The sequence below is a fragment of the Bubalus bubalis genome, chromosome 6 (assembly GCF_019923935.1).
Source record: "Bubalus bubalis isolate 160015118507 breed Murrah chromosome 6, NDDB_SH_1, whole genome shotgun sequence".
Classification (NCBI taxonomy): Eukaryota; Metazoa; Chordata; class Mammalia; order Artiodactyla; family Bovidae; genus Bubalus; species Bubalus bubalis.
The window spans coordinates 21,546,626-21,570,062 of NC_059162.1; the positions used below are offsets into that span (position 1 = coordinate 21,546,626).

Sequence of the window (23,437 nt, forward strand, 5' to 3'; positions counted from 1 at the left end):
TTTCAGAGGCTTCATTTCTTGCGTGGTCAGCTGCCTTGCTTATTGCACGCCTTAGTCATTGCTGGAGATACTGCTTAGATACCCTGGCACTCATCCCTTCTCACCCAAGCAGGCCTCTTCGCATTTCTGGATCCAGTTCTCTCTTCACCCCCGCCTTTTTCTCTCTCGGCTTTCTCCTGTTACCTTCCCAGTCAGAAAGCAGTACCTACCTCTGTTTCAGCCTCGATTGTGCAGCTGACACGCTTCAGTAGTTGGCAGACCAGGAAACCTCCTTAATATCCCTTCTCCTTGAATGGCAGTAGAAATCGTACCTAACTTTTTTTTTTTTTCCTTCTTTCGGTCAAAAGTAGTTTTCCTTTTCTTCCTATCTGAAAAACATTGAACTACAGTTTAGAAGAAAACCCCACGCCGAGTTGTCGGCAGTTTGGTGGGCTGTTTGCCAACCCCTTTCTCAGGATGTGTTGTGCTCACTTCTGATTCACAAAGTCCTGCTGGCCAATAGAAACCACTGGGCCAAACAGAAAAGGCAGGACCATGGCGGGAAGGACTGTCCTCCCCCTCGTGGCTGCCTCGGGGACGGCACTCCGTAGATCCGCTCAGCCCCAAGAAGCCTCTGAGATCGGAGGAGGTGTTGGGAGTGAGGTGATGCTTAAGGGTAGGTCCAAAGAAAACTAACCAAAAAGCACACAGGATGCAGATCGAGGATCTAGGTCATTGAAAGTGAAAGCAGAACATCCTACTCTGTCTCCCCAACAGCGGGCGATTTCCTCGCTCAAATATGAAATATCTGCACCAAGACCAAGGTTAATTTTTAGTGGCTTTGATGGAAAACCGGTTTTTGGAGGTTTTAACGGATTTCCTCACCCTCAAGGTTGTCCACGCTGTTAGGCTCTGGACCCCTGATGGAGGAATTTCTGACCAAAAGAAGCCGATCAGTAAGTAATACCGTGAGGAGGACCGGCTTGGATATTGGTTTCCAGGCCTGTCAGACACACCGAGGTTATTAGGAAGACATTGGGGGTGGGTCTGCAGTTAGGAACGCAGCTTCTGGGGGGTGCGGGGTGGGGCCTCCTTTTCAGTCATGTTGCCACCACTGGCCTTCCGGTTTGACCTTGGGCCGACTCCCATTTGCTAGGCCAATTTTGCAAGTGTCATATGGAAGTAATCATAAAGTACTTCATAAAGTTGTTGTGTAGATTAAATGGGATAATCAAAAATACACCTGTGGCTTACATTACTTTGAATGGATTATGTCCTGATAGGAAACAATCAAAGATGAACTTGTAACTCTGCAATAAATTGTCTTTGTGAATGTAACATCCATTCACAAAGTAAATTCGTGTTAAATAATTTAAAAAATGTAAATGGAATTTATAAAGCATAAGCCCACAAAAGGGACCTGCTTATAGCAGCTTTGTTCACTATAGTCCCCAAATTGAAAACATTTCAAATGTCCGTCGTGAGGTGAATAGATACATATGATTCTGACATATTCATTCAAAGGAATAGTACTCCTCGGGGCTGCTGCTGCTGCTTAGGTCAGTCGTGTCCGACTCTGTGCGACCCCATAGACGGCAGCCCACCAGGCTCCTCTGTCCCTGGGATTCTCCAGGCAAGAACACTGGAGTGGGTTGCCATTTCCTTCTCCAATGCGTGAAAGTGAAGTCGCTCAGTCGTGTCCGACTCTTAGCGACCCCATGGACTGTAGCCTACCAGGCTGCTCCGTCCATGGGATTTCCCAGGCAAGAGTACTGGAGTGGGGTGCCACTGACTCCTCGCTAAAGTAGTACAAATACCTGATACATGGCAACAGTATGGATTACTCTCAAACGCATCATGCTGAGTGAGGGAAAAAGAACATACTCTCTGGTTCCATTTATGTAATTTCGAGAACTGAAAAAATCGATCCACAGAGACAGGACCGAGATCACTGATGACCTGCGTCAGGGAGCGTAGGGGGACTGACTGCAAAGGGGCTCACAGAGGACAGTCTGGAGTTCTGGAGATATGCTTTTTCCTTGAACAGATAGTGGTTCCATGGGGTAAGTACGTTCGTTTGTCAAAAGTCATCAAAAACCTGAAATGGATGCGTTGTATTATTTTCAAATTATACTTAGGACGTTTGATTTTTATTTTTATTATTATTTTTTTCCTATTTAGAAACATTTATTGAACATTATTTCCTGCATCACAGTTATTGAAAGAAAAAACTTAATTTTCCTGAAGGCACCCTGTCATTTTACATGATCTATACCCTAAAACTTTTGTATTAAAAATAACAGGCTAAATATGAAATTAGTAAAGTGCAGCATATAAAACATCATGCTGAGCAAAAACAAGTCCAAAAGAAAGTTACCATGTATCAATAGAATGTTTCCCACAGTATTTAAATGTTTCCTATGTAAATCATATTTGAATGCAATTTTTAGAACCATATTTAAAGGTATTTTGCAATTTGTTAACTAGGTATCCACATTTTTCTTCCACGACCATAATCTGTTCCTCTGATTAAGTTGGCAACATCTGCTAGGAATCCACAAAATGCGCAAGAAGGGCATCAGTTATTTCTCAAGATTCGAGAAATCTGGTCCACCTTTAGTGTAGTTCCCTGATTTCTGCTCCACTGAAGTCAAAACCAGGATTTTCTTTCTGGAATCTCTCTAATGTAAGTTTCTCTGCATTTGGTCTTGCCCCAAGGGTCAGCTGCATAATCAGATTCTAGAAGAGAAGTCCACAATTTGCTGCATCTCTCTTCGTCTTTGTAAGAACAATACGGACCATTTTTCTATCCTCCGGAGTCCACGTCCCTCATCAGCTATTGTAGAGTCAAAGAGTTTGCCCTTGAGGATCTCGCGGCCACCCACGGCCAGCGCCACAATGCCGGCTCTGCAGGCCGCACTGGATAATCCTGGGCGCGAGTGCCTGGCGGCACCTGAACTTTCAATGAACACCTCCTCCAAGGTCTGGTACCACTCAAGACGTTTGATTTTTAAAAGTAATGAGAAGAATCATTCCCAAATTTAATGTCTTAATTAAATTATTATTATTAGCCTTAGGGAATCCTTTCAGAAAGGCATCTCTCGTATAAACAATTTGATTGAAAGTTCAACAATTTCTTCATTTTTCTTTATTTTTCTTCCATGAAATTTATGCACTATTAAGTTGAATGCTTAAAAATAGAATCTATAAGAGCTCTATTTTATAAAAGTATGGTGGTGGTTTAGTCACTAAGTCGTGTCCGACTCTTGTGACCCCATGGACTGTAGCCTGCCAGGCTCCTCTGTCCATGGGATTCTCCAGGCAAGAATACTGGAGAGGGTTGCCATTTCCTTCTCCAGGGGATCTTCCCGACCCAGGAATCAAACCCAGGTGTCCTGCATTGCAGGCAGATTCTTTACCAACTGAGCTACGATGTATTTTTTTCCTTTCTGTTGATATACCGAAATGACTCCGTCAATATGTAACTACCTTAACAGAAGTTATTTTTGAATTTAACATGTCTCAAAATTTTACATATTTGTATTTTCTGCATCATTTGAATTTTATGAACTAAGTATATATATATATATATATATATGTTTTGCCAAAACGTAGAATAACAGTAGTTAATTCCGGGGGTTGGGACTACGGGTGGCAGCTTATTTTCTCACATACATATATTTAGACAGAGTGCCTGAAGAACCGTGGGCGGAGGTTCGTAACACTGTACAGGAGGCAGTGATCAAAGCCATCGCCAAGAAAAAGAAAGGCAAAATGGTTGTCTGAGGAGGCCTTACAAATAGCTGAGAAAAGACAGGAAGCAAAAGGCAAAGGAGAAAAGGAAAGATATACCCATCTGAATGCAGAGTTCCAAAGAATAGCAAGGAGAGATAAGAAAGCCTTCCTCAGTGAACAATGCAAAGAAATAGAGGAAAACAATAGAATGGGAAAGACTAGAGATCTCTTCAAGAAAATTAGAGCTACCAAGGGAACATTTCATGCAAGGGCGGACACAATAAAGAACAGAAACAGTCCTGTATTCTGGCAAGAATACACAGAAGAACTATACAAAAGAGATCTTCATGACCCAGATAACCACGATGGTGTGATCACTGACCTAGGGCCGGACATCCTGGAGTGTGAAGTCAAGTGGGCCTTAGGAAGCATCACTATGAACTAAGCTAGTGGAGGTGATGGAATTCCAGCTGAGCTATTTCAAATCCTAAAAGATGATGCTGTGAAAGTGCTACAGTCATTCTGCCGGCAAATTTGGAACACTCAGCAGTGGCCAACAAAGGTCTGTCTAGTCAAAGCTATGGTTTTTCCAGTAGTTGTGTATGGATGTGAGTGTTGGACCATCAAGAAAGCAGAGCGCCGAAGAATTGACGCTTTTGAACTGTGGTGTTGGAGAAGACTCTTGAGAGTCCCTTGGACTGCAAGGAGACCCAACCAGTCAATCGTAGAGGAAATCAGCCCCAAATATTCTTCGGAAGGACTGCTGCTGAAGCTGAAGCTCCAATACTTTCGCTACCCGACGCGAAGAACTGACTCGCTGGAAAAGCCCCTGACGCTGGGAAAGATTGAAGGCGGCGGGAGGAGAAGGGGACGGCAGAGGACGAGATGGTTGGATGGCATCACCGACGGGATGGGCTTGAGTTTGAGCAGGCTCCAGGAGTTGGTGATGGACAGGGAAGCCTGGCGTGCTGCAGCCCATGGGGTCGCAAAGAGTCGGACACGACTGAGCGACTGAACTGAATGCCTGTTACGTGACTCCTCTTGGGTGTTTTTTCAAAAGAAATACACGGACTTAAATTTTTTGTCAAGCATTTTTACAGTTTGCTGCTTTCGGATCCCACTCGCTGACTGACTTGACAAGTTACTTAACCTTTGTATGTCTCAGGTTCCTCATATGTGAAATGAGGATGATGACATGATGCAAGCCTTTTGAAAGGATTAAGTGAGTAAACCCATTTGAAACTTGTAGACCATGCCTGGGCACTTTGCCTGTCTTCATTGGGTGTAAGCTCTTGCATTTTGGGAGCAACACTGCATAAAGATTGGGTGTGATTTTATTTGTTACTGACACTTTTCAGTGACTATGAACCTTCCTAGAGAGACGAAAGCAGTGACCTCCCGGACTGAGAGGGTCTGCCAGTCTACTAGCTCATGTGATCAGCCCATCAAAGGGGGAATAATGGGCCCATTGCTTGCTTCGAGAATGGGCCCCCCCATCCTTTTTTTTTTTTTTTTTTACGTTTTTACAGTGGAAAACATTCCTACACATGATACTAGACCCAGAATTTTAAAAGCTTGGCACATATAATTACATAAAAATTTAAGTTGGACACACAAGCAGTGAGTTTTACTCATATAATAGATAGGTATACATTATATGCAGTAATACATGTACATACATATTATATACAGACTATATATATATAGTCAATTACATATGCCCCAAACTTGTTATGGGAGAAAGTGGACCCTGATCCCATCCCACATTTCTTTTTTTCCGAGAATAAACACTAACCAACTGTTTGGCTATTTATCTCCTTATCTCTAAATAAATACTGACGCTCCGCTTTTCCAGTTTCCCACCCCAGGTCCTGCAGACCGGCCTGCAAAGGGGAAAAGTGGAGTGTGTGCGGTTCCCTGCCCGCCAGTCTTCCACTCACCTGCAGACTCGCACAGCCCACCTCACCGGCTCCGCACGGAACCCGCGAAGGAAACTTGGCCAGGACAAATGCCAGGCCAGCAGCTTTGCGACTGAGGGTGAACCGGGTTCCCGGACGCGTCAGTAAAGGGTGGGAACTGCTCCAGAGTGAGGCGCTCGCTCTGGTCGCCCCAACTCAGCGACCGTCCCCGCCGCGGTACCCGCCCGCTCCTCTCCCTTCCAGTCCCTTTCTCCCTTCTGGCTCATCCTCTCTTCTCTCCTGCCCTTGCCCTTCCTCGGATCTTTTCGCCGGCCTCACACCTTTCTTTTCCCGTCCTCCAAAGACAGCTGCGTCATTGAGTCCTTTGTAACCGCTGAAAGTTCCTAAATACAAGCATCAGAGAGATGCTCCTCAGCACCGCGAAGGGAGCACTTTAACTGGCTTTTCAAGTCCATCACGGGCCTCATCCATATTTTCCTCCCGAGCAGTAGAGGACACAAGTGGGGCGTCTTCTCGGTGGAGCAGAGTCTCGGCAGGACGAAGGGGGCCCGGCCGGGGGTGCGGACTCCAAGCAGCTCGTCTCCCCTTCGGCCCCGGAGCAGCCTGGCCCGGCGGCCGTGGGTCAGGGACCTGGGGTCGCCTCAGACGCGGGAATCCGCGACCTTTCAGGCTGAGCTTGGGACCAAAGGAGGAGATTTCCAGAAGTCAAGGTTCAAATCTTGGCCGAACAGCGGCTTTGCGTGCCCAACGGAGACTTAGGAGCGAGAAACTCTGAATAAAATCAAAATATACTGGGACAGGGTCAATAACAATTCAGAATAATAGAGAACCTGACTAAAACACACTTCCTTCCCATTCAGGTCTGGAACCCTGGACCCGAAAGCTGCCATCCTGGCTGGTCAGCGACATCGCAGGCCCTCCCCGGCACCATTTACTCACAGGCACAGCCGTGCAGTTACAAGGCGTGCGGTGCGAAGGCCCCTCGCGGGGCAGGACTCCGTGGGTTCAGCCTCTGCCTTTCACTCCAGAGACCCAGGGGACCCGACGAGGGGGCGGCACTGGCCGAGGGGGCGGGGCGGGGAGCAGGAGAGGCGCCGGCCCTCCGATGCCCAGGGATGGGCAGAGCCGCCCGGGCCCAGCGAGGACGCCCCCCGGTCCCGGTCGGTCCACACCTGTCCGCAGGGTCCGTGTGAGCTACGCCGCTGGGGGTCGCGGGAGCCGGAAAGCATGGTCCTATGAGGGGAGTAAAACGTGTCCTTCTTGTAATTAAACAGAAAGGTCCCACCGAGATTTGAACTCGGATCGCTGGATTCAGAGTCCAGAGTGCTCACCATTACACCATGGAACACCCTTTGAAAGCCAACTTCTTTCCATCGCCAGAGAAGGGTACCTGCTTCTTTAGGCTCCATACTCCCCACCCACAATCTCAGGGAAGTTCTTCCAAGGACCCGACAAGATCTGAATACGGATGACCCGCTTTGGTGTTCATCCCTCTTTGATTTCCCTCTGCTCCTCTCCTTTGACTGACATCTCTCAGTTCACTGGCACCTCAGAAAATGAAGTAAACGTTCCACTCTGGGTTTCTGGTCAGGGAAGGGCCCCTTAAGTCACCCTCATCAACCGCATATTCTGCCTCGGTTTGCCAGAGTGTCCCATGCTGAGGTAAAATTTCTGCAAATAAGAGTGTTATTTTCCTTTCCTTTACCTTCACCCTTTCCCCAGAGCCCAGAGAGGGCAGGTGATCGTCAGGGCAGGAGGTGGGATCTCCTGGGTCCCTTGGCTTTCTTGTAGCACCCATTACACTCCAAAGCCGCCACCACCGCCTCTTATGTGTAATATGTAAAGTGTGTGGACCACAAATGGAGGCAGGAGAACTCTCCTTTTCTTCTCCATACAGTTCTGATTTGGGGGGTAAGTTTTTCTCCCAAAATTTGCCAGGTTTACAGTATAAGGAAAGATGAACATTTACACAAAACCCTCAGACAAACCAGGCTGAAAGCACCTGGGGTGGCTCAAAATCAACCACGTGTCGTGGAGCCCACGAGGCAGGGCTCTGACACTTAAGCAGTCACAGATTCTTGTCAGAGCTTGGTCACGTCAGTCTCATTCCAATTTCTAACATATCCAGAAATGGCACGATTTAAAAAAGAAGAGTGTACACATATTTAGAAGGTATGTATCCAAGTTGTCTTACAGTGTAGACAGTATTTATGTACACAAAATACCACCACACTAAACATTTACATGTATAACAAGTATACATCCACATGATGTCTCAAAGTAATAATCTTTACTTCTTCATTCTATCCCAGAGCCATTTCTTCCCTCATCCAATACACAGAACAGAAAAAAACAGCATCTGAAGAAGAGAGCTGCAGCCCAAAGAAAAGAGTCGGAAAGGTGGCCAGTGTTGCCTGGAGACACGTATTTGGTTCCCAGAGACTGGAACAGGGGTTGACACAGGAGGAAGGAGACAAAGGGGAGGCTCCTCTTAGGAGGAGGAAGTTCACAGCTCCGGGGTGAAAAGATGAAACTTCCTTTGGAAAATCAAGAAGCTGAGGGGTAACTAACAACACAAAGTGCTCCTCCAGGAGCCCTTGAAGGCCGGTCAAAGTTTATGAGTGCAAGGACCAGTAATGGTCTCTGGCTGATACAGAAGAAATGCACAGAAAGTATGTTGACAGATCACGGAATGGCCAGGAAACCTAGAGAACCAGGCTCTCACAAGGGGCAGGGAGAAAAATCAAATGAGGTTAGAACCGCAATGGGTGGAGAGACGGTCTTTGAGGGACGAAAGCCTGGGTGTTGGATCTGAGAGCTAAGGAGCTGGTGGGGATGTGGTGGGAGCTGCCTGTGCTGGGGGCCAGTGAACAGAACTACCCTGGGAACGTAACTCCTCCTCCTCCCTCTCCTCCACTGCCGCTTCCCTCTCGCTGGTCCTCCCGCTCTATCCTGGTCCTCCCTTTGTACGGCTCCACCTCTCTCTCATCTCCCCTTCTTCCTTGCTCTCTTTCTCCTCATCTCCCCTTCTTCCTCGCGCTCTTTCTCCTCATCCCCTGTTTGCAGCTCCTTCCCCTCCCATTCCGCCCTGTCTTTCTGGACCTCCTTCTTCTGTCGCTAGCGCTCCTCCACCACCTCCGGTTTCCACAGTTGGGAGGAGGATGCGGGAATATTTCCCACCATCCCAGGAAGCACGAATACCTTGCTCTCTGGGCAGGACACTCTGAGGGTCTCTTGGAGACTGAGTGAGGAGGCCCTCAAGTTGTTCTCGGCGAGGGGACACAAGAGCGACCGCCACCAGATCCCTGACCTCCTGGAGCTCCCTTGAAACCAAAGAAGGCAGTGGGAGGACCCCACCGGTCCCAGAGGCCTCTCCAAAGGGTGCGCAAAGGCTCATTTCCCCCACCGCTCCGTACTCTTCCCATTGCCTCCAACCTGCACATGGGTCCCCGTCTGGCAAGCAGAGAACTGGCGATCAAGGGGGTGGTCTGGCCACAGCGGAGCAAACCGCAAGAGCAATCAGTTTACAGAAATTTCTAGAAGCAGAAGGCGACTTTCAGGTGAAATAAATAAGGATCGTGGTTGTCAAAAGATTCAGAGGATTATGATAATAGTATTTATGATTTTGCTGCCTATAGCATTATTGATCCAGTAGTTTCTAAACCGAGGCACATCTGACAACAGCAGCGTGAAGAAGAATGCTCTTATTGCTCCCATTTTGCACAAGAAAGTAGGGAGATACCCAAAGTTGTCTTTATTTGTTCAAGGCCACACAGGGCAGAACCATTTTTACAACCCAGAGCTTGTGCTCCTGAGCACACATTCGTTGGGTCTTTCTTCTCAGATGTGGCTGTGTCAACATTTCTCAGTTGGAGGGATGGGAAGAAGAGAGAAGGCAAGAGAAGGAGCAGGGACCGGTGGAAGCACAAATTCTTTGATCCTCCCCTCCCTGGCCTTCCCCTCTCAGCTTTCCCCTCCCCTCCTCGTCTAGCCTCCTGCTTTCCTGCAGGCACCAGCTCTTTCCCTCCTTCCCCACCCTGTTACCGGACTGGGACAATGCTCCTCTCTCGGGATCCCTGCCCAAGATCCTGGCAGGTCTCAGTGCCTTCCTCCCAAACCCACCTTCCCCGCTTGGCTTTCACTTCCCGCCCTTTCCCGCTCCCACGTGGACCCCACAGGACGCAGCCTACCCAGCTGGGCACAGCCGGAGCACCCGAGACCTTTCCGTTGCCCGCCTCACGGGATGCTGCGAAATCTAACAACCGGCATAAAGGCATTTCAAAAGAACTTTTCGCCCTTCGAAAACTTTTCCGTATTTCCATTCTCAGGGGTCTTAATGGGACGAAGGGCTAAAGACGACAATGTATATTCATCCAAGTCCTAGAGCGTCCCGGTGAGTGCCAGACCCTGTCCTGGGCGTGCGGACACGGGGCGACCATCCCCACGACCTCTGTCCTGGTGGAAATCGCCTGGTGGACACAGGAAACTTAAGCACAACCTCGGCCCCGGAGGCCTTTTGCCAGGGTGGGCAAACTCTCATTCATTGAGTGTAGGCGAGGATACGGGAAGAGCCATCATGGGAGCCCACCGGGTGTTCAGCTGTCCTTGGATCTCGTTCGATTCAGGCCCGGAGGGTCCGAACCCTGGATCCCGGTATTTCTGAGGGCGCTGGCATCTGTGGCGGGTAGGGGGCAAGGACGTGGCGCCGTATCCCTGGGGGCAGGGGACTTACCCTGGGGATGAGTACGTGTCTACTCCATACAGAGTCCAGAAAAGGCCTGTAGTGCTGTCTCTGTGGCGCAATCGGTTAGCGCGTTCGGCTGTTAACCGAAAGGTTGGTGGTTCGAGCCCACCCAGGGACGGTGGGGTGAGATTTTAGAGGCCACCAAAGAGACTCCCTTTTGCCAAGAGGACACCGGAGAAGGGCTGCGGCGAGCCGGCTTGCGGAGAAAGAGCACAGGAGTCAGGTGCAAAGGAGCAGCGGGGAGGGCGGGTCCCGGGTGGATTGGAAGCGTCGGTCATTCCTGAGAGCCCAGAGCGCTGACCGCCGGCGCCGTGAAAAGGGTCACCGAGGCGCGGGTCCGCAGGGGCGGAGGGACGGCGTCCACGCTGCTGGGCTGCGGGGTCTCCTGGGCCTCGGGCGCACCCCCCACCCCCTGCGGCTTCCGGGAGCTGGGGAGTCGGCGGCGGGGTGGGGGGGCGGTGGTGGGCTACCCCTGCGATCGGGTGCGGAGCTGAGGGTCTGACGACTCTGGGTTGGGTGCGGGAACCCGAAGGCATCCTGTGGGGGCCCGAGGGTCCTCACTTGAGGGGAGAGGAGGAACCCTAAAGCAGAGCGCTCGGGAGCCGCCGTCTCCGTGCCTGAGAGAGCCTGGGGCTTCAAGGTTCCTTTTGAGTGTTAGAAATTGGTGGTCTAGATACTGATGGCGGGACCTCGGGTTTTCATGGATACGGTGTTAAGCGGTGCCGGGTGTCCTGTTTCCGTAGTGTAGTGGTTATCACGTTCGCCTCACACGCGAAAGGTCCCCGGTTCGAAACCGGGCGGAAACAGACCGCTTATTTTCTTCCCATCCCACCCTCCCCCACCGAGATTTGTTTTCTGATTGGCAAAACCACAAGGTTCCAAAGGCTCGGGGTGAAGCAGAGGACGCAGCTGTAGGAGGAGTTGGTGACCACCTGGAAGTCTCCTCAGCACTAGCAAGCAGGCCTCCTTTCTCTGCTCCGAGTCCCTGTGAATCCAGGCCGAGTTCATCCCGGGGGCGGGCAAGGACAAGACTGACTTCGAGTCACCCTTACGTCCGGAAACCCCGAGCCTCGGCTCCCTGTCGGGCCCCTGGGTCTCTTCCACGTGTTCACAGATTGTCTCTGAAAACCATGGAGTTCATTCCCGTGACGCTCACTTGCTTTCCCCCACCTCGGAACACCTGAGGAGCAGTTTTATCTCCCTGGTAGAGGAAAAGAGACCGCACCAAGGTCTCACCGTGGGCTCCAGCCAAAGACGCGGAAGTGAAGAATTTAAGGCTCCACGAACTGAGCCGGTCGCGGAGGGAAAGGAACCGGTACCCGTGCGGTCGTCAGGAGAGGCCCCGGAGCCAGGTCAGAGATCTGGAGGTAGACGGATCCGCTCATCACCCGCTGAAAGCCAAGTCGAGTCCCTGACTCGAGGGAAAACCAAGGTTCACAAAGAGAGCATGACCTGGGCTCGGCAGCACACAGCGCTAGAGCTGGACCAGGAGGGACCCAACCGGATAGTTTGTGACCTGGTCTCAGAACGAGAAGCGTCGCCCAGGAACGGGGATTTGAAGGGCTGCGAGCCTTGCACAGCTGCATACAGCCGTGGGGGCGCTGGGACATTTCCTTTCCTGTTCTCTGCATCTCTGGTTTCATCTTTGCACTCTCAATTTTCACCTGGACAGCCAAGTCCGCTCTTCTGCGCGGTTCCCTGGTGGTCTAGTGGCTAGGATTCGGCGCTTTCACCGCCGCGGCCCGGGTTCGATTCCCGGTCAGGGAAAGCTGTTTTCTTCTCCAGTCCTCGATGTCTTCCTGTCCAGATCAGAATTGTCTTTTGCTTCAAGGTCCAGTGCAGTAGAGCGTCTGCACTGGGTCCCGGCCTCAGGGTCCTTGACATCAGGCAGGCTGGAGGAGACTCCCCGGATGCAGTGAACAGCCTGGGCTGCCCAGCTCTCCTCTCCACTCTTTTCTCTCTGCTTGTTAGAAACCCAGAGTCTTCCTTATAGAGTTTTCATCCAAAGAGAATCAGGGACTCGAGTTCCAAAGATTCATTCAAAACCAAACCCCAAACCCTCCAAAACATACATCCAAGTTACAAGAATAGTAACATCGTGTATTCTGTACTCAGCCGCACAGTTCACATTTTCCCACGTTGCTTTGTCACTCTCTCCATGGAAACCTGAAATCCATTCTCTTTAGGATGCAGAGAAGCTTCCGGGGGAGTTCGGTTCGGATCTCCAGGAAGTGCAGGCCGGGCATGCTCTGCGCTTGTAGGAATACCCCACCCCCACCCCCACCCGCAACCCCAGGACCGTCTGCTATCCGGACTCCTCCGGGTCGTCTTGATGGACAGTGGGGTCTTGGGTCAGCCTGAGCGCTAGAACCACCTACCTCGGGAAGACCCATGGGGAAGTGCAGCTGCCCCCTTGGCTCTTTTGCCTGGCTCTCTGTGCCCAGAACACAAAGGGGAAGCCTTCTTTCCTGTGGTGGGAGGATGAGTGGACCAGGTGGGAGATGCATCAGAGGGAGGGGAAGTATTCTCGAGAGCTTTCCGGAATTGTCTGCTTGGGTGGCTGTCCTGGGATAATGGTGTTTTGTGTAGTCTTCTCCTGGTCTTGACCCAGTCTCAGGTCCGATGTGATTCACCGTTCTCATCTTTCCGTTTTCCCGAGGCTTTGGAACCGGCACCGTTTCTCTGCGGAGCAAGAGGCACGTCCTGGGAATTCTTGTCTCCAGCACAAAGAGTCGAGGGGCCCGGTGCGGTGGTGTCTCTGTGGCGCAATCGGTTAGCGCGTTCGGCTGTTAACCGGAAGGTTGGTGGTTCGAGCCCACCCAGGGACGGGCGGTCGAGGTTTTAGAACCCATTCAAGGTTTTCCGTGCTGACGACCATTCAAGCGGTTCTTGGCCCACACAAAAATATTCGGGGTCCTAGTCACCTCCGGACTGCTGCCAGTCTGGGCCACCTCACCTTGCCCACCCTGTACTCTGCAAGTGCAAGTGTATTCCTATTCACTCATACTTGCCTAAGGCAGGACCTCCTGAGACAGATCAAGGGATCCAGTTTCCGGTGGGGTCAAGTCTTTATTCTGCCAAGTACATAGACTTAGACATGTAAGTTATACCTTATGTGCCCCAGGTTTTTCACCTGTAAAAGGAGGCCAGCACTTAGCAATTGTTCTGTCAATAATGTTATCAGTGAACCCACCGTCACCGTTAGCCTCTGCATTATTTTTTTAGAAAGGCATTTCCTACATGGTTCATGTATTATTTGGTTTCATGGTTTTATGATGACAGATATGCTGCAACCATCATTATCGTACTCACACTTCTGACCATTCGTGCAGGTATTTATTTCCACAGTGTAGAAACCTGGAAGTGCAATCGCTTCCTTGAGTGTTTATATGCTTCTTAAGTTGGTAAGTCCTGCAAATTTGCCTTCCACAGAAGCGGGACTGAGTCGTATTTCAAATTATTTTCCAGTCGTTCAGTGTCCCTTTCTTCAATTACTTTGGCAACACAACAATTTTTCTATACATCTCTCTATGATTCTCTGAACTAACAAAGGGAGCAGTGGCCTCCTGACCCAACTAAGGGGAAAGACAATAGAGGGACGCTGTGGCATTACACAGAGGTGCTCTACTGCTTATGGTGGAGAGTTAGTCACTGACCACTTTTAAAGTCCTCTAGTAACTGTCCATTGTTTTGTCCGGTGACCTGGTCAACCGGGTCCAGAAAAGACGGCCAGGATGGCCTCTTTCTGCCGAGCAACTTATCCAAAGAGAAAAATCTCACTGATCCCAGAGCCTTTTTCCTTCTCCCCTTTCTTCTTTTATTTACAAACTTTGGTTACACTTTTAACGTGAGGAAAAAAAATTCGGTGTCTGTCCCTCCTCCTATAAAGTGGGGTGTTACCATGGAACACCCCATTTACTTTATTCCTTGACAGTTTTTTGGTTTGGTTATTTTTTGGAAGAGTCGGACACGACTGAGCGACTGAACGGAACTGATAAAAGTTAGCCCATCACATGGGCTAACTCACATGTCGTTAGAGAGCCCGCGGAAATCCTGCCCCTCGCAAGCTCCCGCTTCAGACCTGGACCCTTAGAGCTATTGGCTCCTGTTTGCGCTGTTCTTCTATTAAATCTTACGTGCAGAGACTGTGCGTTTTGACGTTTTTGTACCGTGTGGTTTGGGGACAAATATGTTCTCTCTCTGATTTGTTCATCACTGATAAGATGGCGCTCGCTTGTGGTGAAGAACCTGCCTGCCATTGCGGAAGATGTAAGTTACACGGTGTTCGATTCCTGGGTCAGGAAGATCCCCTGGAGTAGGGCACGGCAACCCACTCCAGTATTCTTGCCTGGAGAATCCCATCCGACAGAGGAGCCTGGCAGGATACCGTCCATAGGGTTGCACAGGGTCTGGACACGACTGAAGCGATTCGGCGCGCATACCTGCAATTTCTCCTATCAATGTGGTAATCTGGTCTCATTTTAGGAAGTGAACTTCTGGGGATAATCCACATTGAGTGGTGGTTGACAGGGGTCCTGTTCCCTGTGAGGCAGAAGATGACAGTTACGCTGGACCATGAGGCTTTTTCATTGCTGCTTGTCTTGATGATTCTAGTATTTCCTGGGATGTGACACGGCCCCACTGAGAAGTTGTCCACTTCTCCTCTTTCCACTGTTTGGTCAAATCCAGGTGGGCCCAGTCTATCTTAGTCAAGCACTGCACAAGTGTCCTAAGAGATTAACACAGGAAGGATACTGAATTTTTAGCATGGAACAGACAGTTTCTTTCACTGGTATATGAAAGTTTCTAAATAGCTGAAAATATTCAACAAGTGAGGTAAGGATTGTTGAAATCGGACTACAGAATGCAGAGGAAAAGACATATCTTTGCAAAGAAGCAATGAAGTCAGCAACGTGAACACTTCTGACAACCCTGCAAATCAAGATTGAATACTTCCAGAACCATAAGCAAGTTCAGCCCTCAAGAAAAAGGAATGACTAGCAATGACTTCAAGCACAGTTTTATGCACTGGGGACTCATAAGTGTATTACAGAATTCCTATTTTCCTCAGTGAGATTCCTCCAATATCGCTTAATTGTATTTCATTTTGTTTCTCACACTGGCAAGTGTGTTAATAAACATCATTGACTCTGCTTTCACCTTAAATAAGGCTCGCTAATTTTTTTAAAAATTTATTTATTTTATTTATTTTTGGCTGCCCTGTATTAGTTGCTTTGTGTGGGTTCTCTCTAGTTGGCGCGTGCAGGCTTCTCGTTGCGGTGGCTTCTCCCGTTTCAGAGCACAGAGTCTGGGTGCATGGGCTTCAGTAGTGGCAGCACACAGGCTTGGTAGCGGTGGCTCGAGGGTTTTAGTTGCTCTGCGGCATGTGGAGTCTTCCCAGACCAGGGATCGGACCTGTTTCCCCTCCACTGGCAGGCAGATTCCTATCCACTGTACCCCCAGGGAAGTCAAGCAAGGCCCACTGCTTTGATGTATTTTTTTCCCCTGTTTAAATATATTTTCTCAGAAACAAGTCAATACACTTTCTCTCACTCTGGGGAGAACAGACAAGTTAGGCCTCTCAAAATTTAAAGGTGTCACTCCTCTTAAGGAAAGTGATAATCAGTTCCATAAATGTAAAATTAAAAAATGAAGACTTTCTGGGGAAAATACTCTACTGTTTATGCTTCCATGTGGTATTTATATAAGGAAAATTGTGTTGCTAAATTTGTGACAAGGAAAAAAAATAGATTTAGCTGTAGATTGAGTAAATGGTCTTGATTACTTGGAACAGCAACCATGAAGGAATGAAATTGATAACAGATTATTCTTAATACTTTTAAACAATTTAAATAACTTACATAATGGCCTTCAAAATGTTTACTCATGTTCTTTTTTTTTTTTTTTAAATGGAAGCGACTCAGAATAATTACATTGTTTTTCTCATTTTGGTCTAACACCAACTCTATATGTATTTTCAGATTATCTTATAAAGGTGTAGAATATAATGGTGGTATAATATTTTAGTATTTAAGTCTTGGGTTTATTTAGGTTGAAAATCTGAATTACATTGGACTTCCTAAGTTTCCTATGCTGGTTGTACTGCTCAGATAAGCCAACATAGCCAATGAGTATTTAAACTTCTAAAAGTTTAAATTTATGTCTTGAAGTATACTGAATATACTAATATCTGTAAAGGGGAATGAATAGTTACAATTCTAGACACCAGAGGACTCAATCATTCCCCCTACAATATTTGGCTTATATTTTTAGGTGTCCTGTAATATATGATTCCATATATACACCAATATATGATTCCAACATTCTCGTGTTCCGACATGTGTCTGCTTAAATGACAGATTCATGATCTATAGTTTCCTTTGACTATATTAAATTGATTTAATGAATGAATCATCTTTCGTTGCCTGCAAGTTTGTTCTCTCTTTGTCCTTCCCATTTGTCCTAATTTCCTGGTAGATTGGCTGACAGCAGAAATACCGCTTTAGTTGGGGAATGCTGTTGTTGTTTACAAATATTTCTATATCTTGTTCGTACATGGCTGATGCCGGGCATATTACTACGTGTTCCCTTGACGAAAGTTTGGTGCAGTGGTTTGTTGTTTTTAGTGCTCTGACATTTCAGAATCATAACCTTAATGTTGTGCGCTGCACAGCTTCTCAAACTTTTTCGAAGCGTCACCTTATTTCTTATTAGGCATCCATTTTTTCGCATGGCACTTGCTTTCTATCATAGCAACTACCAAAATCCAGCTTTGCAGAGGTATGATATCATAGTAAAGAGTGTAAAATAGTCTAATGTTGGCAGATTTTACTATGTAGATTACACCTCAATAAACTCAAGAAAGAAAAGTAAAAAGGCAAACAGTACCAAAATTTCACAGGATGGAGAGCGCTGTAAATTATTTTTCATTTCTAAAAGGAGTGTTAGTAAGGTCAACAAAATTGGAGAGGAATTTGGCAGCATCAGCTAAGGGTCGTACATACACTATCACGTGCTGTGGCCCAGAAATCGTACTTTTATCTCTGCTATATATGTGACCTCTGCTGTCCCATGCGACAGGTACAAGTCACGGGTAACTACTGAACTACAAGTGTTTCTAGTGTCACACGTGGTAATGATGAGTTTTTTGTTTTTTGTTTTTTAACGCAGTAAATCTCACAAACTTTTAAAATAGGTTGTAATTGAAAACTTTAAATTCCAGGTGACTGGTGTAATGCTCGGAGAAGACAATGGCACCCCACTCCAGTACTCTTGCCTAGAAAATCCCATGGACGGAGGAGCCTGGCAGGCTGCAGTCCAAGGGGTCGCTGAGAGTCGGACACGACCAAGTGACTTCCTACTTTCACTTTCCACTTTCCTGCATTGGAGAAGGAAGTGGCAACCCACTCCAGTGATCTTGCCTGGAGAATCCCAGGGACGGGGAAACCTGGTAGGCTGCCATCTATGGGGTCGCACAGAGTCGGACACGACTGAAGCGACTTAGCAGCAGCAGCAGCAGCAGCAGCAGGTGTAATGCTAATAAAGGGAAACCTCACTAAAATTGAGTCAGGAGACCAGAAGGGGGAGCTCTCATGGATTACCACTCAAGTTCAAATACAGGAAGAATTGTCAATCATAGACCTAAACAGAAGAATCATCAATAGGAAAGAACAATCAGTTATAGGCCCGGACAGAAAAAGATGTACCTTGTATCTCCTGCAATATATCAGCAACTCGGCCAATGAGAAACTGTCACCACCCTGATCTTTCACTTTTGCCCAGTGTCCTTTGGTTCAAAACAAGTCCTCTCAGCTTCTTTCTCTCTCTCTCTCAAAGAACGTTCCTTCTTCTCCTTTGTGCGCAATTTGCCTATGCTTTTGCCATAGTTTGCTTGTCCTGCTTTGTGATTCCCCTGCTATTTCTGAATCAACCCACTTTGTTGGGGAGAAAATCCTAAAATTTTTATTCTAAAGGTCAACCCTGGCATTATTTTATTGGAATGGGCTGCCCTAGAGAAATGTGTATGTCCTTGAAAAGTCATAAGAGAATGTTCGTATCGTACCATTTCAGAATATCCTCAACTGGATAAGTATACTGAGACATATTCTTCCAAGGAACACACAGAGAGACAAAGAACTACCTGAAAACTATGGTTAAATCTCATAGACGTTACGCTGAGTGAAAGAAGTCAGGCCCATACCCCTCCTTCCCAAACAAACAAACCCAGTTCTTCGGAGGGGTGTGCGTGTATGTGATTACTCTGAGCTCTTTCATGGACGTCATGAGGAAGCCTTTTGTGGTCTGGTGATTTATCATACCTTAGATCTTTGGTAATGCTTCACTAGTTATTCAGGTTGGTGTGCACCGGTAATCGTTTTGGAAGCGTATACTCTTTGAACCTTACACATGGTATTCCTCATTTTGTCAAACATTTAAAACCACTTGGTTATGGCTAATGTGATGTTGATACTTATTCTTTTCTTTTGGCCTGGGCTGGGAGGCAAAGTAAACTCGAAACACTTATTGGGCTCTTTTGGCTGTCCTCAGACTTTTGGCTTTCCTTCACTATCAGATAGCTGATTACTTAGTTATATGTTGCTCACAATCATTATCTTAAGTTGACCTTCAACTGTTAATACTGTGTCAAAGAGAAAATGTGGTGTTATTTTAAGAATAATGAATTACAATAATTATATTTAAGAATCTGCCGACCGATGCAGGGACACAGGTTTCATCTCTTGTGAGGGAATGTTCCATGTGTTGTGTGCCACACCTACGGAGCCCGCTGGCCTAGAGCCTGTGCCCGGTAGCAAGAGACGTTACCGCAAAGAGAAGCCCCTGATTGCCACAACTAGAGAGACGCCTACGCGCAGCAGCGAGACCCAGCAGTCAAAACTAAAATAAATAAATAATTACGGAAGAAAAAAATAATTATAAGCCAAGGAAAAGGGTGGTATGTGAAACTGAGAAATCCTGACGAGGAAAGTAGCTCCATTAGGCTTAGCTATCTCAGACGTGTCAAAGGGAGGACTCTGGCAGGTATGACACACGGAAATTTGCCACATTCATTTCACTACTAAACATTCAAGAAGTTTTGGAGCATCCACACGTAGCCAAGAATATTTACCTGATTAGTCATCTTCACCAGATCAACCAGTCCAGACTAGCTGTTTGATGGCTTTCAGCTTATCTCTTTACCAAGGGTTCTTAGGAGACCCGGGTTCGATTCCTGGGTGGGGAAGATCCCCTGGAGAAGGAAATGGCAACCCTCTCCAGTATTCTTGCCTGGAGAATCCCATGGACAGAGGAGCCTGGCAGGGCTACAGTCCATGGGGCCACAAGAGTCAGACACGACTTAGTGACTAAACCACCCCCTTAGCCTTCCTTAATCAATAGAAATTGATAAGAGGACAGACTAGAAACTCAGGTAAGGCTTTATTGGGATCCCTGCTGCAGCAAAACAAGTAACAGGTTCCCTTGTTTGCCCTGGGTGGGGGGGGAGGGGGAGGGGTGGTGTGCTGGTTCCTTCCACGGGGTGGGTGGAGGGGTCAGGCTACAGGACTGGCTCAGGTGGTTTGCCTGTGTGTTTCCTGGTGTCGTGTGCAGGGGGAATGTGCAGTACCCTGCTTGTGCTCCGGGGACCCTGTTTTTGGCACCGGCTCTTCGGAGATGACAGTTGGGATTTTGGTCTTTTTGTATCTTGTTGTCCACAATTTCCACCAAAGGCATACATGCAGTTATTTTTTGTCCCCTATTGTTTCTTTGTATTTTGTTGCTGGGGAAGACATTTGGATCTCAAGGACACAGCAGTGAGTGGTGGCCTGAAGCAAGATCTTTGTTGCCTGTCCAAGAATTGGACCAGGGTAGCCCGTGTGAAAACCAGGAATCCTAGCCACCAGTCCATCAAGAGCTAGGGCTAGAAGCAAAGTTGGCCTGACTAGTGCCTTCCTTGAAGACTGAATTTCTTAAAGCGACAAAAGCTGAAAGGACAGGTACAAAGTGCATTATTAGAGCCACAGCACAAGTTGGAGGGCACACAGATACACAATTTATTTAAGACAGAAGCAAGGCAGAGAGACACACTCAGAGAGAAAGGGTGTGTGTGTCCTCCTTAACGAGAAGGAGTGTATCAGAGAGGTGATTCAGATCACCTATATAGGACATTTCTCCCGGGAGCAGAGGCCTAGGGCGAGGTTAACACCACCTATTAAGGGGTGGTTCCGTCTACCTCCTTTTTGACCCAGGAAAAAGCTTTGTAGGCACGGATAGTCTGCAAAGATCTCCTTGACCTCAAAAATACGAAATATGTGGTCTCTTAATTTCTATCCAAGCAGGACTCAGCTCTTCCTTGCTCCTCCTGATATCCTTATCTTAAAGAAGCTGTAAAGGTACATGGGATATTTAGTTGCAGCATGAAAACTCTTAGTTGTCCCAGGTGGGATCTAGTTTCTTGACCAGGGATCCAGCTCCGGCCCCAGGCACTGGGAAGTGTGGAATCTTAGCCAGTGGACCACTAGGGAAGCCCCTGTCCTTAGTCTGGAGTATCTGTCCACAGGAGACAGATTCCAGCTGCTCAGCGTGGGGCGCATGGAATTTCTGCCTCCGTTTGTCCAGGTGCAAACATTGCAGCAAAGGGTCCCAGGTCCCAGCCTGTCTCAGTAAGACAGAGGATACAGACAGGTGTTAAAATCTGTTCAGAGTCAAAACCACACCTGAAGCTGGAAATAAAATGAATGAAATTTCTGATGAATGACCCAATTTTCACGAATGGAACTGAGTTCACGGCCAGTCGTGACGCCTAATGCGTTTTACTAGACATACACACAATAATACTACATCACAAAGACAAGTGGATTTGAAAGGAACCGGTTTCCCCTGGACTGCTAAATGTTCTGTTCTCCCCGCTGAACGCCGTTATTTGAAAAAAGGTGTACAGGCTTCAGCCGACCGCCAGACCGGCGCTGGGCAGGACAAAAGTTAAGGCAGGCAGCCGAGCGCGCCGGGTCCCAACACGTAGCGGGTGGGAGAACAGGAGCGGGAGGCGGACGCCGCTTCCCCCAGAGGGGGCCCGCCGGCCGGTTGGCCGGGCCGGACGGCGGGGGGGGGGGGGGGGGGGGGGGGGGTAGGCGGGGCCTAGGGCGGGGCGTGGGCCGGAGGGCTTCCCGTGACGCCACGGACGAGGCGTGTCGTATGTAGATATCCGAGCGCAGGGGCTGCTGGGCCGTCGTCTGGTGCTGAAACACGATATGGTCTCCCGTGGCGTGGGAGAGAACTGAGGAGTTTCTGCTTGAAAGTGCGTGGATCCGCTGTGTGGAAGGCCCAAGAAGGGTCGGGGGTGCGTGGCGGAAAGTGAGCGTGTGTGTACAGTGCAGGGCGTCTGAGGTGGTGGTGGGGCGGAAGGCAGGCAACTCATACTTACCTGGCAGGGGAGATACCATGATCACGAAGGTGGTTTTCCCAGGGCGAGGCTTATCCATTGCACTCCGGATGTGCTGACCCCTGCGATTTCCCCAAATGTGGGAAACTCGACTGCATAATTTGTGGTAGTGGGGGACTGCGTTCGCGCTTTCCCCTGGCTTATTTTTAGTGGAAGAGTAGACTCCACGAGTGCGTCTGGCCGCCCGGTCATGTTGCTGTAATGTGTTGGGTCCGTTTGTTTTAAGCCTCCTCTATGTACAGGATGAGGCCGTGAAGCATATAAAAGCGCCTTAAGGGCATAGGTGGTGGGTAAGTTTGAATCTCGCTACGACCCGCGAGCTTGCGGCTGGAGAACTGCCAGTCAGTCTCCGAGTTCACCTAGGTTGCGGCACGACTGTGAAGAGTGGTTCAGAAAGATGTGAGCGGCCCCAATCGCGCTTGAAAGCCAGTACGCGGAGGGTCTTCCACCGGTACAGGGGCAGGCGCTTGTTTTTTCGGTTTTGTGGCAGTAGGAACGTGCCAGGGCTACGCGTGGATGCGGGTTTCTGACGTGTGTTTACTGCTGGTTTCGTGGCAGGCTCGCTCGTTGAACGCTCTTTCGGCCTCTTGAAAAGTTTGTGCGTGTGAGGGAAGGCTTCTTCGTGCGCAAGATCCCAGCGGAGAAACCCTTACCTGAGCCAAACACACGAAGTCGGCTGAGGTGTCGGGAGGCGCCCCGTGACGAACTGCTCGTCGGCCTGTCTTGTGGGAGTCTGCCACTAGCTATTTTCCCAGCAGTGTCCTGCTTTCAGAGGCTTCATTTCTTGCGTGGTCAGCTGCCTTGCTTATTTATACGTGGCCTTAGTCGTTGCTGGAGGTACTGCCTAGATACTCTCCCACCCACCCTTTCTCACCCCCTAGGGGCCTCTTTCCATTTCTGGATCCAGTTCTCTCTTCACCCCCGCCTTTTCTCTCTAGGCCTTCTCCTGTTAAAAGCCGGACCTCTGTTTCAGCCTCGAATGTGCACCTGACATGCTTCAGTAGTCTGGCAAACTCGGAAACCTCCTTAACATCCCTTCTCCTTGAATGGCAGTAGAATTCGTACTTTTTTTTTTTTTTTTTCCTCTTTCGGTCAAAAGTAGATTTCCTTTTCTTTCTATCTGAAAACATTGAACTACAATTTAGAAGAAAACCCCACGCCAGTTGTCGGCAGTTTGCTGGGCTGTTTGCCCACCCCTTTCTCAGGATGTGTTGTGCTCACTTCTGATTCACAAAGTCCTGCTGGCCAATAGAAACCACTGGGCCAAACAGAAAAGGCAGGACCGTGGCGGGAAGGACTGTCCTCCCCCTCGTGGCTGCCTCGGGGACGGCACTCGTAGATCCGCTCAGCCCCCAAAAGCCTCTGAGATCGGAGGAGGTGCTGGGAGTGGGGTGATGCTTAAGGGTAGGTCCAAAGAAAACTAACCAAAAAGCACACAGGATGCAGATCGAGGATGAGATTTCCTTGCTCACATATGAGCTATCTTCAGCATTACTGATTGGGGCATAGACATGGATTACTGTGATACTGAATGGTTTGCCTTGGAAACGAACAGAGATCATTCTGTCGTTTTTGAGATTGCATCCAAGTGCTGCATTTTGGACTCTTTTATTGACTATGATG

At 48.5% G+C, this 23,437-nt stretch overlaps 2 long non-coding RNA genes, 6 other non-coding genes and 1 pseudogene across 9 annotated transcripts; 7 read left to right on the forward strand and 2 right to left on the reverse strand.

The window, feature by feature from the left end:
* Positions 1–2,561: 2,561 nt before the first annotated feature.
* Positions 2,562–3,498, reverse strand: LOC123333995 (annotated as a pseudogene).
* A 1,132-nt stretch (positions 3,499–4,630) lies between these two features.
* On the forward strand, positions 4,631–6,057 carry LOC123465893. Its single transcript, XR_006641189.1, has 2 exons — positions 4,631–4,936; positions 5,570–6,057. It is a non-coding gene; the product is annotated as an uncharacterized LOC123465893 (long non-coding RNA).
* An 852-nt stretch (positions 6,058–6,909) lies between these two features.
* On the reverse strand, positions 6,910–6,983 carry TRNAQ-CUG. Its single transcript has one exon. It is a non-coding gene; the product is annotated as a tRNA-Gln (tRNA).
* A 3,438-nt stretch (positions 6,984–10,421) lies between these two features.
* On the forward strand, positions 10,422–10,495 carry TRNAN-GUU. Its single transcript has one exon. It is a non-coding gene; the product is annotated as a tRNA-Asn (tRNA).
* A 615-nt stretch (positions 10,496–11,110) lies between these two features.
* Positions 11,111–11,183, forward strand: TRNAV-CAC. Its single transcript has one exon. It is a non-coding gene; the product is annotated as a tRNA-Val (tRNA).
* An 889-nt stretch (positions 11,184–12,072) lies between these two features.
* Positions 12,073–12,144, forward strand: TRNAE-UUC. The gene has a single exon. It is a non-coding gene; the product is annotated as a tRNA-Glu (tRNA).
* A 987-nt stretch (positions 12,145–13,131) lies between these two features.
* Positions 13,132–13,205, forward strand: TRNAN-GUU. Its single transcript has one exon. It is a non-coding gene; the product is annotated as a tRNA-Asn (tRNA).
* Positions 13,206–21,510: 8,305 nt separating this feature from the next.
* LOC123333993 lies at positions 21,511–23,414 on the forward strand. 2 transcript variants are annotated; one of them, XR_006551680.2, is made up of 3 exons: positions 21,560–22,243; positions 22,373–22,651; positions 22,753–23,414. It is a non-coding gene; the product is annotated as an uncharacterized LOC123333993 (long non-coding RNA). The 2 variants fall into 2 exon arrangements; XR_006641190.1 differs by lacking the exon at positions 22,753–23,414 and having other exon boundaries at positions 21,511–22,243; positions 22,373–22,641.
* Positions 21,789–21,952, forward strand: LOC123334268. Its single transcript, XR_006552096.1, has one exon. It is a non-coding gene; the product is annotated as a U1 spliceosomal RNA (small nuclear RNA).
* Positions 23,415–23,437: the final 23 nt, after the last annotated feature.